At 39.2% G+C, this 15650-nt stretch overlaps 1 pseudogene; it reads right to left on the reverse strand.

Moving 5' to 3' along the window:
- Positions 1-9607: 9607 nt before the first annotated feature.
- On the reverse strand, positions 9608-9758 carry LOC114671664 (U2 spliceosomal RNA; annotated as a pseudogene).
- Between the last annotated feature and the right edge of the window lie 5892 nt (positions 9759-15650).

Below are 15650 nucleotides of genomic sequence, written 5' to 3' on the forward strand. Positions count from 1 at the left end.
CCAAGTAGCTGGGATTACAGGCACCCACTACCACACCTGGCTAATTTTTTGTATTTTTAGTAGAGACGGGGTTTCACCATGTTGGCCAAGGTGGTCTTGAACTCGTGACCTCAGGTGATCTGCCCATCTCGGCCTCCCAAAGTGCTGGGTTTACAAGCATGAGCTACCACACCCAGCCAGGTTTTCATATTCTTGTTGGAAGAGTATTACTTTAAATGTATATGCTCAAGTGGAAATTGTTAATTATGGAAAGAACAGGTGTTTCATGAGAGAGACAACATTTACAGTCTTTAATAAATTTATAACAATTAGAAATGAAGATTTGTGACCTCAATTACATAGTCACAAATTTTTTGTAGGTGAATTTAAGGCAAACAGATTTTTTTAAACAAAATTACTGGTGATGAGAGTGGAAAATAAATACCATTTTATCCCTCCACTTTCACATTGGCTTAGAGAATAAGAGAGGTTTTACCTCACAGGTGTTTTAGATGTGAACCAAGTGGTTCTGATCTGCTCACTCTAGTATAACGATGAGATTTCTGGAACCCCATGGGTGTAAAGGTGCTTCTGTCAAGGGAATAATGTCCACAGTGTGAGCTGCCAAATAGCTATAGCTTTTCAAGATGCCTTCTAAGCTGCAGTAGAAGGAAAAGAGAATTCCTTCTTTCTTGGGAAAAAAAAAAAAAAAAATTGATTACCATTACAAAGAAAAACAAAAAAAAAGAAAAAAGTTGTTTTTAAAATTAAAGTAATATATATATGGTTTTTAAAGTATTAAATAAAAGAAAAATGGTTTTCCTTTTTATAACACTCTCTCCTCAGAATTAACCAAAGTTAATAGTGGTTTGCTATATATACACATAAAAATACTTTGCGTACATCCCAGGTTATACACCTTTCCTTTGTCTCATTAACACAAGTGCGCTCATACTAAGAGGTGACACTGTGCTAGCAGCCCTCGCTCACTCTGGGAGCAATCTCGGCTCACTGCAAGCTCCACCTCCCGGGTTCACGCCAGTCTCCTGCCTCAGCCTCCTGAGTAGCTGGGACTACAGGTGCCCGCCACCATGCCAGGCTAATTTTTTGTATTTTTAGTAGAGATGGGGTTTCACCGTGTTAGCCAGGATGGTCTCGATTTCCTGACCTCGTGATCTGCCCACCTCGGCCTCCCAAAGTGCTGGAATTACAGGTGGTTTGCAGTTTGATAGATATTGTTAAATTGGGTTCTTAAAGAGTTGCCAAGTTTCACTCCCACTAACAGTGAATAAAAGAGCACATCTTTTATTCACTGGTTCTTTTCTTAATCATTGCTTCCAGCTACAGTAAGAGAAGGGGCGTATTCCAAATACTGGCAAGAACCCATCTACTGCCTGTAGAATTCTCCACTTGTTAGTGCACCAAAGGACTTGCTGAATTCTGGTGATAACTCTCAAAGGCATCTCTCTAATTTCACTAGTCAGTTTATCATATAAATACATATTTAGCATATTTATCAAAGGATAACCACCATATGCTAGTTTCCCTAGAGCTTACTGATAATCTGGAATTTTTGCATCTGTCCTATATTTTATTTTGTCCTTGGCAAATATATAGTCCCAGTATCTGGATGCTGATAATAAATAATAATAGCTGCCTCATATTGGATGATTGCTATAGGAACTCAGAACATATTATACACATTATCTCATTAATCATAAAGCATCCATTTAAGGATGGCATTTTCATCTGTATTTCAAAATAACATAAAGCTTGAGCCACAGACTGTTAAGAATTTCCCTTAAGGGTCTTCATGAATTAATCGGTTTTATATGTTCTGGTCTTCTGATTTGAGTTCAGCAAAGTTCATGACAGAGGCTCTCTGAGTTCTCTTCATTAAGGAAAGTCTCAATGCTTTTATAAAACCATAACAAGCAAAATGGAGCAGAGGTCTCCAGAGGCAACAGGGAAGGTTGTGAACTACTTTTCTCAAAGGATTTTGCCTTCTTCCATTAAACAATTACAAAGGAACTAAAAATCAGGCCACAGGTAGGGAAGAAATCACATTGTAGATTAAAGTTTACATTAATCTTAAGATCCAGGAGATTTTCATGGTGGTGATTTAAATGAGACAACAAAACCTATAAAATTTCATGAGACACTCTCAAGCTTTGATTAGATTGGAATAGAAGGCGATGAACTGGAAGTTTTGCTAGGTTGGTTAGACAAGATGTAGGGGAAAACCTGTTATATAGGCCATGTGAGGCCTAATAACAACCTTGGCAGAACTGTCTGACAATGACACCAAGTGAAACGTTCCATTCAGCACCACCACTGCGAAATCTAGGACTGGTTACATGGAATTCCTGGCCTGACACAGACAGGGTTTCCTACAGAAGCCCCATGTGGGCCAAGAAAGACACTGACAGGACTCCGTAGCATTTCCTTCACGTTTATTAAATTGCCAGCTACAGGTATACTGTGGATTGTTCCATTGTTGCATTTCTATTCTTCTCTCATGAAAGTTAAGATTCTGAAGATACACAAAAAGGCGAAAATGCCTTTCACACAGGAATCCCACTCAGGGATCCTCTTCCTGTAGTTGTGTTTCAGTAAGGGCTGCCATTGCCTCTTCCTGTTAGAATTTGCAGCAGAATCCTATGGCCTGGGAGGAGGAAATGTACTATAGTGAATAGAAAAAAAAAATACAAAAGACCATAAATAAAATCCCCTCTCTTGCTTTATAACTTCAGTCAAGAGTGACTTGTGAACTAGTAGCAGAGATCAAAAGACAGTATACAGACTTTTTTCCAGAAAGAATACTGGGACAGAATTTTTTAGCATTTCAAACACTAAAATAGACCGAAGGAATTAAAAAAAAAATAATGTGCAAACTACCGTGGGCTTCAGTTAGCAGAACTGATTTGTTTTCTATAGCAGCAAAATTAGATGTGACTATCTTCAATGCTATGAACGATGGAGCTTAGCTACATAGCTCATATTTATGCTAATTTCAGGGCATTAAAAGGTTTTTCATTGTTTTTATTGTTTCAGGCCACTCAAAAATATGCACACTCAAGTAGCTGTACTGAAAAATTATGCCATGTTTGACAAAAAAGCTCTTATGATAACATACCATTGGTGTCTCCGACACTTGAAAGATTTCCTACACGTGAAGCAGTTGCTTTAAACACACACATGCACATACTAAGCTGTCCTCACTAAGAAGAGGCAAGATCAGACTCCAAGGGGTTCCTGTCTCCTGTAGGGTTTGTCATTAGAGAACAAAGGCAAATTGCCAAAGCCTATGTACATGAATTTTCTGTATCCTCCTTTGTTTTGGTTATGAGGCCCAACCCAGTGATTTTACAAGATGCCTGCTGTGTTCCTGAGAAAATAAAATGTGCAAAGCACGCTTCCCTTCAGCCTGTCCATACCCATGGGAGACATCTTCAGTGATTAACTGCGGGATTCTTAACCGCTCCTCTCTCCATTCCTTCGGTAGTTTGGTGTTAATCACAACAAAGTTGTCCTTTCAAGTGAAAATGCTGGCAGGTCCCTTTAGGTTTTACTGGGCCCCAGAGACATTTGGCCTAATCTGAATCTGAAGCTTAATTTCCAAAATTTAATTGATCTGATTTTTTTTTAAGTCACTCATACTGCCAAAACTATAGATGACCTTTTTAAAGATTCTTTTAGGCAATTTCAGTGGTTTGGGAGAACATTCAGTGCGGAAATCTTTGTATTCTCTAAAACTGGGAGGCCTTTTTATAAACTCGCACAATGAAATACATTTAGCACTAGAAGGGATCTCCAAATCATCTATTATAGGCCTATTGTTTTATCAGATAAAATTTCCATGATACAATTTTTTTGTAAATATGTATATTTTGGATAAAGTAATATAAGCATTTAGTTCAAATTTCAAAAGGTACAAAACACTGGACAATGAAAAATAAATGTCTCCCACTCCCAGTCACCCAGTTAGCATCTTTGGAGGGAACCACTGTCACCAGAGATAGTCTATGCATGCTATGATATCCTTTCAGCAAGAGCTTCAGACCTAGCAAGACCAAAGAGGTCATAAATGAGTTGTATTTGGAATTAACATAAAGTAATAGTAGACCCTTTAACTTCAGTCTCAACTCTCATTACGTACTAACTTGAGCAAGTTAACTAATCTCTCTTCCTCAATTTCCTCATCTGTATGATAGAACTAATGATACCCACCAGTCAGGACTGTCAAGATTATGTGAGGTAATGTACCAAAGTCCCAGATACGTATCTTAATTTTGACTATGGGAAAATGTAATCTTTTTTTTTAATCTATCTGCATTCTAAATGTAGAGGACCACAGTTTCATTAAGGTAGGAATGAGGATAACTATACAAAATATATAATAAGGAAAAACGTGGTATGATGTCTGTTTGCATAGCACTATCAGTTTATTTTTCCCAGCCTTGATGAAGTGGATTGGCTTCTTCCTTAATCACTTTCATTTCATTAATAGTTGTCTTTAATCTTCTCCAAGAGCACATCACACAACCTGAAAGTCAGAGGCCTCCCTGAAATCCACTACTTTCAAAGATTGTATGCTGATCATATTACTGAGAGCGTTCAAGAGGAGGGAACTTATCATTTAATAAATTTCGATGATGCAACTAATGTGTGCTAGATATTCTGCTAGGTGGTACAGAACCAAGCAAAACACAGTGGAGAAGATGGTACTAACAACTGTTCTACTTAGGGAGCCAGGAAATTGAAGGGATTGCTTTGTCTCCTAAGACCTAGAAAATCATTAGTCTCACTCAAATTTAAGAGTTCATTTGTAAGAAAATCCAATCAAACAATTTAAACAGCTAAGGGAATGTACTGGCCGATGTGACTGACGAAGCAAACACTGGGCAGATTTTAAGAAAACCAGTAGTCCCATAATGTCAGTCAAGACCTACTTTCTTTCCACTGCTGCACTGTCTTCTGTGATGCGGTTTTCATCTTAGGCTGAATGGTAGTCAGAAGCAACCAGAGTTACACTCTTCCTAGTTCATATCTACAAAAGCAGAGAGTACCTTTGAAGCAACTCCCATGGATCAGACAGGAATTTTCTTTTCCAAAAACTGCAGCAATTGGCCGGCATTGGTGACTCGGGCCTTTTACTCTAGCACTTTGGGAGGCTGAAGTGGGCAGAACACTTGAGCTCTGGAGTTAGAGACCAGCCTGGGCAACATAGGGAGACCCCGTATCTACAAAACATCAAAAAAATTAGCCAGGTGTGGTGGCCCCCTCCTGTGGTCCCAACTACTTGGGAGGCTGAGGTGGGAGGATCACTTGAGCCCAGGAGGTTGAGAGTGCAGTAAGCCATGATCCTGCCATTGTCCGTCAGCCTGGGTGACAGAGCAAAACCCAGTCTCAAACAAAAAGCAAAACAAAACTCCAGCAACTGTCTCCTTTATTGTCCATTAATGGTTCACATGCCTACTCTGAATCAGTCACATGGACAGAATGATGTGATAATGCTGATTAGTGTAAGACAAACAGGTTCTCTGGAGGTGGGCAATCCAACCCAAGCCATGCTCAAAAACATACTGTTTGTTTAAAGTAGAAAAGGCTCTGGATTGTGAGAAGGGATTTTACAAATGTCAGTGTGAGCTCTTGCTACTGCTTCTCTCTGCATGTCTATTCTAGGTTGCTTTTGTAGGCTGGCTCCATGTGTAAGGATTTTACTTTGGGTTCCCTCATAATTTGATGTCCATGTAGCTGAAGCTTGCCATAGAGCTCTCACACTAAATACCCATGACCCTGCAACTCCAATTCTCATCACTTACCTATGACTTTTGTGTCTCAGTGAAATTTTTTCAAACAATATCATCTAGTTGGCCTGGCCTAACCTATGGATTGGCTCTCAGAGTAGGTCTCCCCACACTGGCCCAATCATCATAACCAGGGGAGTAAGGTCATATGATATAAACATAGATGACTAGGCCCATCTGTTCAGCAGAGGAACAGATCCTTTTAGAAGAGAATGTGGGCAGAGAGGCAATTATATACATCTCTCACCAGAAAAATCCCAGGGGTGGAAATGATGGGAAGAAATAGCACCAAATTTAAAGAAAAGAGAAAAGCTGCCACTGTAATTCAAAATTAGACAATGTAACTGATCATAGATTTTTGCTATAATCGCTATTTTGGCCTTATAATCTCTGAAATTTACTTTACAGAACACTGAAACACTTCTTTGAGGATAAACATTACAGAAGAAAACAATCTTTGATCTAGAAACCTAAAAAGATATTTATGCTCATTATATCCCAGGTGCTGAAAAGTGTCAAAGCACAGCTAAATATTATGCCATTTTTGCAGACTCGGAATGAGTTTAAACACTGAAAGAGCTACCAGAATACCCCAGCAGAACATCTCAAAACAAAGCTTTCTTTCACTCTTAAGAAAATTACCAGGCCAGCACGGTGGCTCACGCCTGTAATCCCAGCACTTTGGGAGGCCGAGGTGGGCGGATCTACCTGAGGTGAGGAGTTCAAGACCAGGCTGCCCAACATGGTGAAACTCCGTCTCTACTAAAACTAAAAAAATTAGCCGGGTGTGGTGGCGGGTGCCCAGCTACTCAGGAGACTGAAGCAGGGAGAATCGCTTGAACCCAGGAAGAGGTGGAGGTTGCAGTGAGCCGAGATTGCACCACTGCACTCCAGCCTGGGTGACAGAGCGAGACTCCATCTCAAAAAAAAAAAAAAAAAAAAAAAAAAAGGAAAATTACCTATTTGCACTTCTCGATTTCCAGGAAGGTGTTAGAGATCTTCATCCCATCCCCAGCCCAAATCTAGATGTGTTCACTGCAAAGGGAGAAGTTTTTGAGTTCTCAGCAGTAGCTGTGGCTCCAAGGAAAGCAGTGTTATATCAGTATTAGAGTACACAACCAAAGCTCTGCTGGAGCAAAAGAGGAACACAGAAAGCTAGGAATAACAAATGTTTTTCTTCACTCTCATATGATTCATTCAGGCTTTCTTTGACCTACATAGCCATCTGACTGGCTACTGTTTTCTTTTCTTTCTTTTCTTTTTTTAGAGATGGGGTCTTGCTGTGTTGCCCAGGCTGGACTGAAACTCCTGGGCTCCGGTGATGCTCTCTCATGAGCTTCCCGAGCAGCTGGGACCACAGGCATACACCACTGCCCTGAACTTGATTAGGAATATTTTAAAATGTAAAATAATAGTGAAAGGATTCCCTAGTCCCCACAAACCTGGGAATGGATCGAGCTGAGGACACCAAAACTTTTTCCTGAGACATGGAAGTTGCACTGAAAGTTTTCTTGATGGTTCTAATGCATTAAGAATTAAGACTCTTGGCCGGGTGCAGTGGCTCACGCCTGTAATCCCAGCGCTTTGGGAGGCCGAGGTGGGCGGATCACGAGGTCAGGAGATCGAGATCATCCTGGCTAACAAGGTGAAACCCCTTCTCTACTAAAAATACAAAAAAAATTAGCTGGGCATGGTGGCAGGCGCCTGTAGTCCCAGCTACTCGGGAGGCCGAAGCAGGAGAATGGCGTGAACCTGGGAGGCGGAGCTTGCAGTGAGCCGAGATTGCGCCACTGCACTCCAGCCTGGGCAACAGAAAGAGATTCCATCTCAAAAAAAAAAAAAAAAAACAATTAAGACTCTTTGCCTAGATTACTCCCAAAATATTAAAAATAACCAAATAAAGTGGAACTAAGGAAAAATATAAGACACATAGAGAAAATACTTTTCAAAAAATGTTATTTGACCTATGGCTCATTCTGATTTTAAAAGCAGTTAAACAAACGAAACACATCCTAGCGACGCTTATGACTGAAGAAACCATTGATACTTAAAAGAAGAGAAGACTTTAGACATAAAGGCAGAGTGGAATTTTTAAAATCAACATTTCATGCAGCAGCTCCACATGGCCTTCCCATGTCTCAATAGCTTTGATTTGTGGAAATAATGGTTATGCAATTTCCTCACATTGTGCTCCAATCACAGCATGTAAGCAACAATAAAAAGAAAACAACTAAATGTACTTGAAGCTGGAGATTTTGATAAGGTTTTCTTTTCACTTCACAAAGTTTGTTAACTGGATATTTTTCTAAGGCAACTGAAATATTCCTGCTGAGTTTCAGACAGATATACCTAAAGGCAGCAAAGTGTCTGATTTTCTTAAATGTATCTATGGCAGCAACACTAGTTAATTTAGTCATGGAAAATTAACCAAAAAGAAACTATCAGACTATAAGAATTCCACAGTTGGCAGATTGTTGGTCTCTCTCTCTCTCTCTCTCTGTCTCTCTCTCTCTCTCTCTCTCTCTCTCTATATATATATATATATGCCATCTGTTTACAGAAGATGAGAAATGTTGGAGAAAACTATTTCCCTTAGGGTATAATGTTATGGCCATTCAGAGAGAGGTCTCTGGTATTTTCAAGGAGGATTTGGTACAAGAACAAGACAGCATCAGGTCTGCACAGTCATTGGCTGAGAAAAACAAAGATGATTTCCTCTAGTCCATTTTAGTTTTACTCTTTGAACTTCCAAGTGTATTTATTGTTTTTATTTTTAATGTGGCACGGATTGTTTTAAGAATCAACTTGGTTCCCTTTTTTGAAGTCCTTTTTTTTTTTTTTTTTTTTTTTTTTTTTAGTTTGTTGAGACTGGTTTCTAAAGTGCTCCACCTCCAGTCATTAGATGGGGGGCTACAGCTTGGAGAACACACAGTTCTGAGTTCAACTGCGGACGGGATAATGAAGGGCAGCTGCAGAAGGAGGTAGAGCTGCAGATTTGGAGGTAGGTGGCAATACAGTATTTCAAAATAAAAACTACCAAGCTTCAGATCGGTGATAAATTGTCATGCACTAAGTGTACCTGCAGAAATAAAACTAATCTCTATCCATTTTAATTCTCTCAGAAGGACTTTCCCTCTTACACATAAAATCCTGGGAATTTCCCCCTCCTCATCCAGTCATCTCTAGGTGATTAATCATACATTGGTCACTCGTCACTAGATGGCATTGTGCAATGTTTCTTGACAGCAGTAACTAAATTGGTAAAGTTACAGCTTGGGCTATTTTTTTGGTATTTTCTTCTTTGGGATGGATCTAGAGAATCTAAATCTGATCCTGGATATGTCATCATCTTTATATGTTTTATGAGTTTGGCTTTGTAAAATTTGTGTCTTCTTTGACAGTCTTTTTCTTAGTATAACTTCCTAGTATACGAACCCAATAATTATTAGTCTTAAATGGACAATAAATAAATTCTTCCTCTAATTTTTCTCCAAGTCACATGTACAAAAGTTTACTTACATTTGCAGAAATAAAATAAAGCTCAACATATCTAGGATCTCTACCTAGACATGAAGGTAGAAAAAAATATATATGGAAATATGCTTTATCTAAGCATGGCCAGTTGAAATCTAGATGTGGATAAGCCATGAAGATAGAGTAATATAAAAAGATCAGTTAATGCTTTCCTAAAACTGTGAAATTCACAAAGGAAATATAATAGCCATAAGTAAGTAAAACTGATATAAATATGACATGAATTAGTGGTCACAGTCTTGTACTCTTCCGGACATGACAAATAATTGTGACCATTTTTATTTGTTGTGTTCCCATAAACCTTATGGTACTGAAGAATAAATTCTAAACTTCTGTGCTATCAATAAAATAGGACACATTTTCCCAAGTTATAATTATGACTTACTGACCTGAGAATTTGTACACTTGATCTTAGCCAAAAGGCCGAGAAGCGATGAGAATTTGTAAATAATAATGGATGATAAAATGAATTATTTGGAGTGAAGCTAGCAAGATAAATTATAGATAGATAGATAGATAGATAGACAGACAGATAGATATGGTAGATAAATGCATAGCAGATAATACAGCATTTGACATTCCGAAGTTATATAAAAACTATAATATTGCTCTGCTCTTTTCATTTACTTATTTTAAAATCTGAAAAATTGTTTCTCTGTTTTAATTTGTTTTTTAATTTTTATTTCATTCATTTATCCATTCAAAACCATTAACCAAACACCAGCTTTGGATCTGTTCAATACCAGAGATGCAAAGATAAGTAGGATACCAAATTTGTTCTCAAAAAGCTTTTAGTCTTTTATGTTTAGCATCCATAAAGTAAATATCAGAATCATTCATGAAAGAAGGAGCAAGGGGGAAGGAAAGAGGGAGAGATATAATGCAAAGAGTCTTAGACAAGGAAACAAGATGCAGGCCGGGTGTGGTGGCTCACACCTGCAATCCCAGCACTTTAGGAGGCCAAGGCAGGAGGATTGCTTGAACCCAGGAGTTTGAAACCAGCGTGGGCAACATAGCGAGACCCTGTCTCAAAAAAAGAACAAAGAAAAAAAGATGCATGGTTTATGGTCACAGCTCTGCCAGTAACTCATGCTTTAACCCTGGACCTCCCTCATTGTATGTTCAAATGAATAATTTTATAGAAAAGTGCTTTGTAAACTGTAAAATGTTTTTAAAATATTAGTTTTTAAAGCTTTTTCCTATAACAAACCCAGTTTTTTTGTTTGTTTGTTTGTTTGTTTTAATAGAACTTTGATCCTTCAGGCCAGTGCATCTCCCTTTTAGTTTTCTATTTCAAAATTCCAGCTGCATACATAAAGCCCATTAAATTTCCAACTCATCTTGTAAAACAAAAATTGGACAGAAGCACCACAATCTTCTAAAGAGAAAAGGCAAAAGGCTAACCTAAATGTCCAGTGATCACATCAAACTCTAAAACGTTGAGATGCTCTGATTATCCCCTTTCCCCCTTCTACTCTGCTGATTCTTGCTTCTTCTCTTAGTTTCTGCAGGTGCAAAATGTAATTTCAAGTAAATCTGTTACAATAAAACATGAAAGATGAAAGACCTCCATTCTGGTCCTAGGCCATTACCTCTTCCACACTTTAATGGTAGGAAAAAACCAAAAAGGGTTTGAATAGATTGCTAGATTAGGAGATTCAGTACAATATCATCTATTCTTAGACTAGCTTAATAGTTCTGCAAAATGCCTATTTTTCATTAAAGCCAGTCATACCATAATCTACAATAGATAAGTCAGAAAATGTTTTGTTTTCCACAGATTGTATACAGAAATCATTATGTAAGGAATAAGAAACCCAAATGTATTTAAGACCACAAAGAAAGATACATAGGTGGAGGAGAGCATTAGGGAAAACAGCTAATGCATGCTGGCCTTAATACCTAGGTGTTGGGTTGGTAGGTACAGCAAACCACCATGGCACATGTTTACCTATGTAACAAACCTGCACATCCTGCGTGGGTTCCTTGGAACTTAAAAAAAAATAAATTAAATTTAAATTTAAATTTAAAAATTATATATTTAAAAAAAAGAAAGATACAAAAAAAGGTGTCTTTAGTCAAGTACTTGACTGGATCTAGGTGTGTGTAGAGAACTGTTTTATCTTAATTTCCTGGTCCATTATGTCTTTTCCTGGTCCATTATGTCTTTTACTTTGTTACTGCATTAAGCTGTTTGTAGTATGATGACAGCTTACTAATAAAAAAATGATTTCTAGTGGCCTTTCTAGCGGCCTGGCACGGTGGCTCACGCCTGTAATCCCAGCACTTTGGGAGGCCAAGGCGGGCGGATCACGAGGTCCGGAGATGGAGACCATCCTGGCTAACATGGTGAAATCCCATCTCTACTAAAAATACAAAAAATTAGCTGGGCGTGGTGGCGGGCGCCTGCAGTCCCAGCCACTCTGGAGGCTGAGGCAGGAGAATGGTGTGAACCTGGGAGGTGGAGCTTGCAGTGAGCCGAGATGGCGCCACTGCACTCCAGCCTGGGCGACAGAGCAAGACTCCGTTTCAAAGAAAAAACAAAAGTGATTTCTATATTTTTAGGTTTTCAAAAATTTTTAAATTCAATTAGGTTTTTTCACCCTGCCCATCCCTCAAAATTAACTTCTAATTAAGCATTTTGGCTGAAAATGTTCCCTCAATACATTAGAATAACCCGGTTATTCCTGGGCTCAAGCTCCTGGGCTCAAGCAATTCTCCCACCTCAGCCTCCTGAGTAGCTTGGACAACAGGCATGTGCCATCACATGTGTCTAATTTTTATTTTTATTTTTTTTTGTAGAATGGAGGTCTCACTATGTTGCCCAGGTTGGTCTCAAACTCCTGGGCTCAAGGGATCCTCCTGCCTTGGCCTCCCAGAAGTGCTGGGATTACAGGCCTGAGGCCTTGGGCCCAGCCTGAATGATTCGTTTCATCCTAGAGTATTTGTTTACCTTCAGACATGGGCTATGAGAAAATCTAGAGGGTTAGAAATAAATGTTTAAAGACCAAGATACTTATTTAATATATTATTTCTTTCCTGACTTTCCCTTCATTTTTCAGGTTTATGACATTTTTGTCTTTATTTAAAATATTAATTCAAGCCAACAAGTATTATAAAAATGACATATTAGTTTTTGTGCACAAAGAACAGAGGAAATGGAATTTTACTTTGCCAGTTTCAGAGACCATAGCACTCAAGCTTCTCATCATCAGTATATTTGGATGAAAAGATAGTCTTTGTCATGAAAGTATATGCACCCACATTTAGCCATGGACAAAACTTTCCTGGAAGGAAGCAGAGATTTTTTTTTTGTTATTATTTTGGGAAAGTGTACTGAGGCATATCTCTAAAAATAAAATAGCACTTCATCAGTACTGGTCATTTTTTAGCCACGTATGACAAATGATCACATATGCTCATAAAAATCTAAAAGGAACTGAATGTTGTTCTCTTCTGAAATGGCTAAGTATCTCTCCTTTAAACTGTATTTTAAAACAAAAACAAATTTTACCACTTTGATTGAAGAAAATGCAGGAAGCCATATGGTCCCACCCAAAGTTCCTGCATGCAAAATATCATGGGGAGGAAGGTTCAAGGTGTTTTTAAGAACATAACTTTTATGTTTCTGCCCTTTAACAATGGTACTTCCTGTTTTGTCCTCTAACTGTAATGAGGCTATCAAGAAAGATTATGGCCGGGCGCGGTGGCTCACGCCTGTAATCCCAGCACTTTGGGAGGCCGAGGCGGGCGGATCACAAGGTCAGGAGATCGAGACCACGGTGAAACCCCGTCTCTACTAAAAATACAAAAAATTAGCCGGGCGCGGTTGTGGGCGCCTGTATTCCCAGCTACTCGGGAGGCTGAGGCAGGAGAATGGCGTGAACCCGGGAGGCGGAGCTTGCAGTGAGCCGAGATCGCGCCACTGCACTCCAGCCTGGGCGACAGAGCGAGACTCCGTCTCAAAACAAAAAAAAAAAAAAAAAAAAGATTATGAACTTCTCCTTTTTGCATAGTGAATAGCATGTGTATACCATCTTACCACGTGTGTAGAATTCAAACTAAGTATTGCCATTACTCAATTCTCCTGAGGTCCAACAAGTTGATCTATGGTCTCCCAACAAGGGTTGGAATATTCAGTAATTTATAGTTACCTAGTCATAAATCTGGTATTGAAGTCAACAGAATGTGCAGTATTCCTTGTCTCAAATACACATGAAGCTACATGTTGCAACTAAATGGCCCCCGTGTTTTACTAGAAGTTATTAACAACCCTTAACAGATTAGGATTCAGTGATTGCCTCCTTCAAAGGCAATTCTTTTTTCTTCTTTTTCCTTTCAAAAAAGAGAAAAAGAAAGGAAGAAAATAGGAAAAGAGGATAAAAGGAAGGAAAGAAGGAAGAAAGAAAGGAAGTGTGGAAGAGGGAGGAAAAATGAAGGAAGGAAAGAAAAGTAGAGTAGAATGGGAAGATCATGACTTCAAGTGAAAAAGAAGCTACTTTCAATAATCAGAGTACCTGTTGCTTCCCAAAATTAGAAAAAAAATGTGCTTTTAGGGCCGGGTGCGGTGGCTCATGCCTGTGATCCCAGCGCTTTGGAAGGCCAAGGCAGGCAGATCACTTGAGGCCAGGAGTTTGAGACCAGCCTGGCCAATATGTTAAAACCCCATCTCTACTAAAAATACAAAAATTAGCTGGGCATGGTGGCGGGCGCCTGTAATCCCAGCTACTCTGGAGGCTGAGGCAGGAGAATCGCTTGAACCCGGGAGACAGAAGTTGCAGTGAGCCGAGAATGCACTACTGCACTCCAGCCTGGATGACAGTGAGATTCAGTCTCAAAAATAACTAACTAACTAAATAAATAAAAATAAATTTCTTCAGGCATTTCTTATTATAATTAATGGTTTATGTTTGGTCTTTAAAAAAAAAAACGAAAAAAGGACATGTTTTAGACATAGATTCCAGATTGTTACCCATACCGAATGATACTAAAACAATAACACATTTGCTAAAGCAAAAGATAAGAAAAACACAAAGAATGCTATTGGTATAGCTAATACAGTGGCAAAGTTGTTAAGACTGCTAATCCCTTTTGGAAATCTGTGCAACTTGATGAGCAGATGCACAAAAGATAATAGTGGGAGATCTGAGATAACCAACGATAGTTAGAAAAGTCCATTTTTAGCAGAATGCATTCCGGGGCAGAAATAAGTGTAAATGCAGATTTTCTGGCATAAAAACTAAAGTGATTAGGCTTTCTTGACTAATATTTCTATGAATTTATAAAACTGAAATCAGACCAGCCTGGGCAACATAGGGAGACCTCGTTTCTACAAAAAAATTAAAAAATTAGCCAGGCCTTGTGGCATGAGGTTGTAGTCCCAGCTACTCGGTAGGCTGAGGCAGGAGGATTGCTTGAGCCCAGGAGATCAAGGCTATAGTAACCCATGATTGTGCCATTGCACTCTAGCCTGGGCAGCAGAACAAGACCCTGTCTCAAAACAACAACAAACAACGAAAAAAGAAAAAAACCTGAAATCACCATAAGCAATTGTCAAAAACAATTGTTTTCTCCTTTCATAAATAGTAAACATTTTGTAAAATAATTGTGCTCTAAAAATTATCACCAGTATGGCCGGGTGCAGTGGCTCACGCCTGTAATCCCAGCACTTTGGGAGGCTAAGGTCGCCCCCCACCCCCCTGCCGCCGCTTTCTTTTAACATTATAAGCATTATATAAACATTTTAAACCAAATTACTCTTTTTGACCCAGGGTCGTGATAAGAACCATCCCGTTACAAAGTGGTGGTGTATCTATGCTTGCTTTTACTTTTTCTGGCCCCTCACAATCTCTGGCTGTTGCTTCTGTGTCGTCTCTTGGTTGTTCCTTAACAGTCTATTTTTATCTCTGTAAAATACTCACTGAAAGTACCAACCTTATTGTTACATAGTTTAAAAGAAGCCCCAGCACTAAGCCAGGCTTTCAATAACATTGCAACTTCAACAGTTCCTCCTTGCCCTCGGATATAGCTCCTTCTCACCTGTCATGGTTTTAGGAACCATTGAGCCTATAAACAAGCACATTGGTATAAGTCCATAGGCCAGGTGAAGACCTAGATGGTAAAGTACATGGGGGTTGTGACCCCACTATTGACCTCCAGGCTAATGAAGGACTGACTTAGTGAGCAGTTCCAAGACCACTGAGCTCATGGTTCCCTGTGGCTGTCTCCATTATACCTCCATCATAACCTGGGCTTCAGGAGGGGCCTCTGAATTCCCCCTTCCACATTTGGAACAGTATGAGGGATGCAGCAGAGTCCAAAAACTGA

The sequence above is a fragment of the Macaca mulatta genome, chromosome 12 (genome assembly GCF_049350105.2).
Source record: "Macaca mulatta isolate MMU2019108-1 chromosome 12, T2T-MMU8v2.0, whole genome shotgun sequence".
NCBI lineage: Eukaryota > Metazoa > Chordata > Mammalia > Primates > Cercopithecidae > Macaca > Macaca mulatta.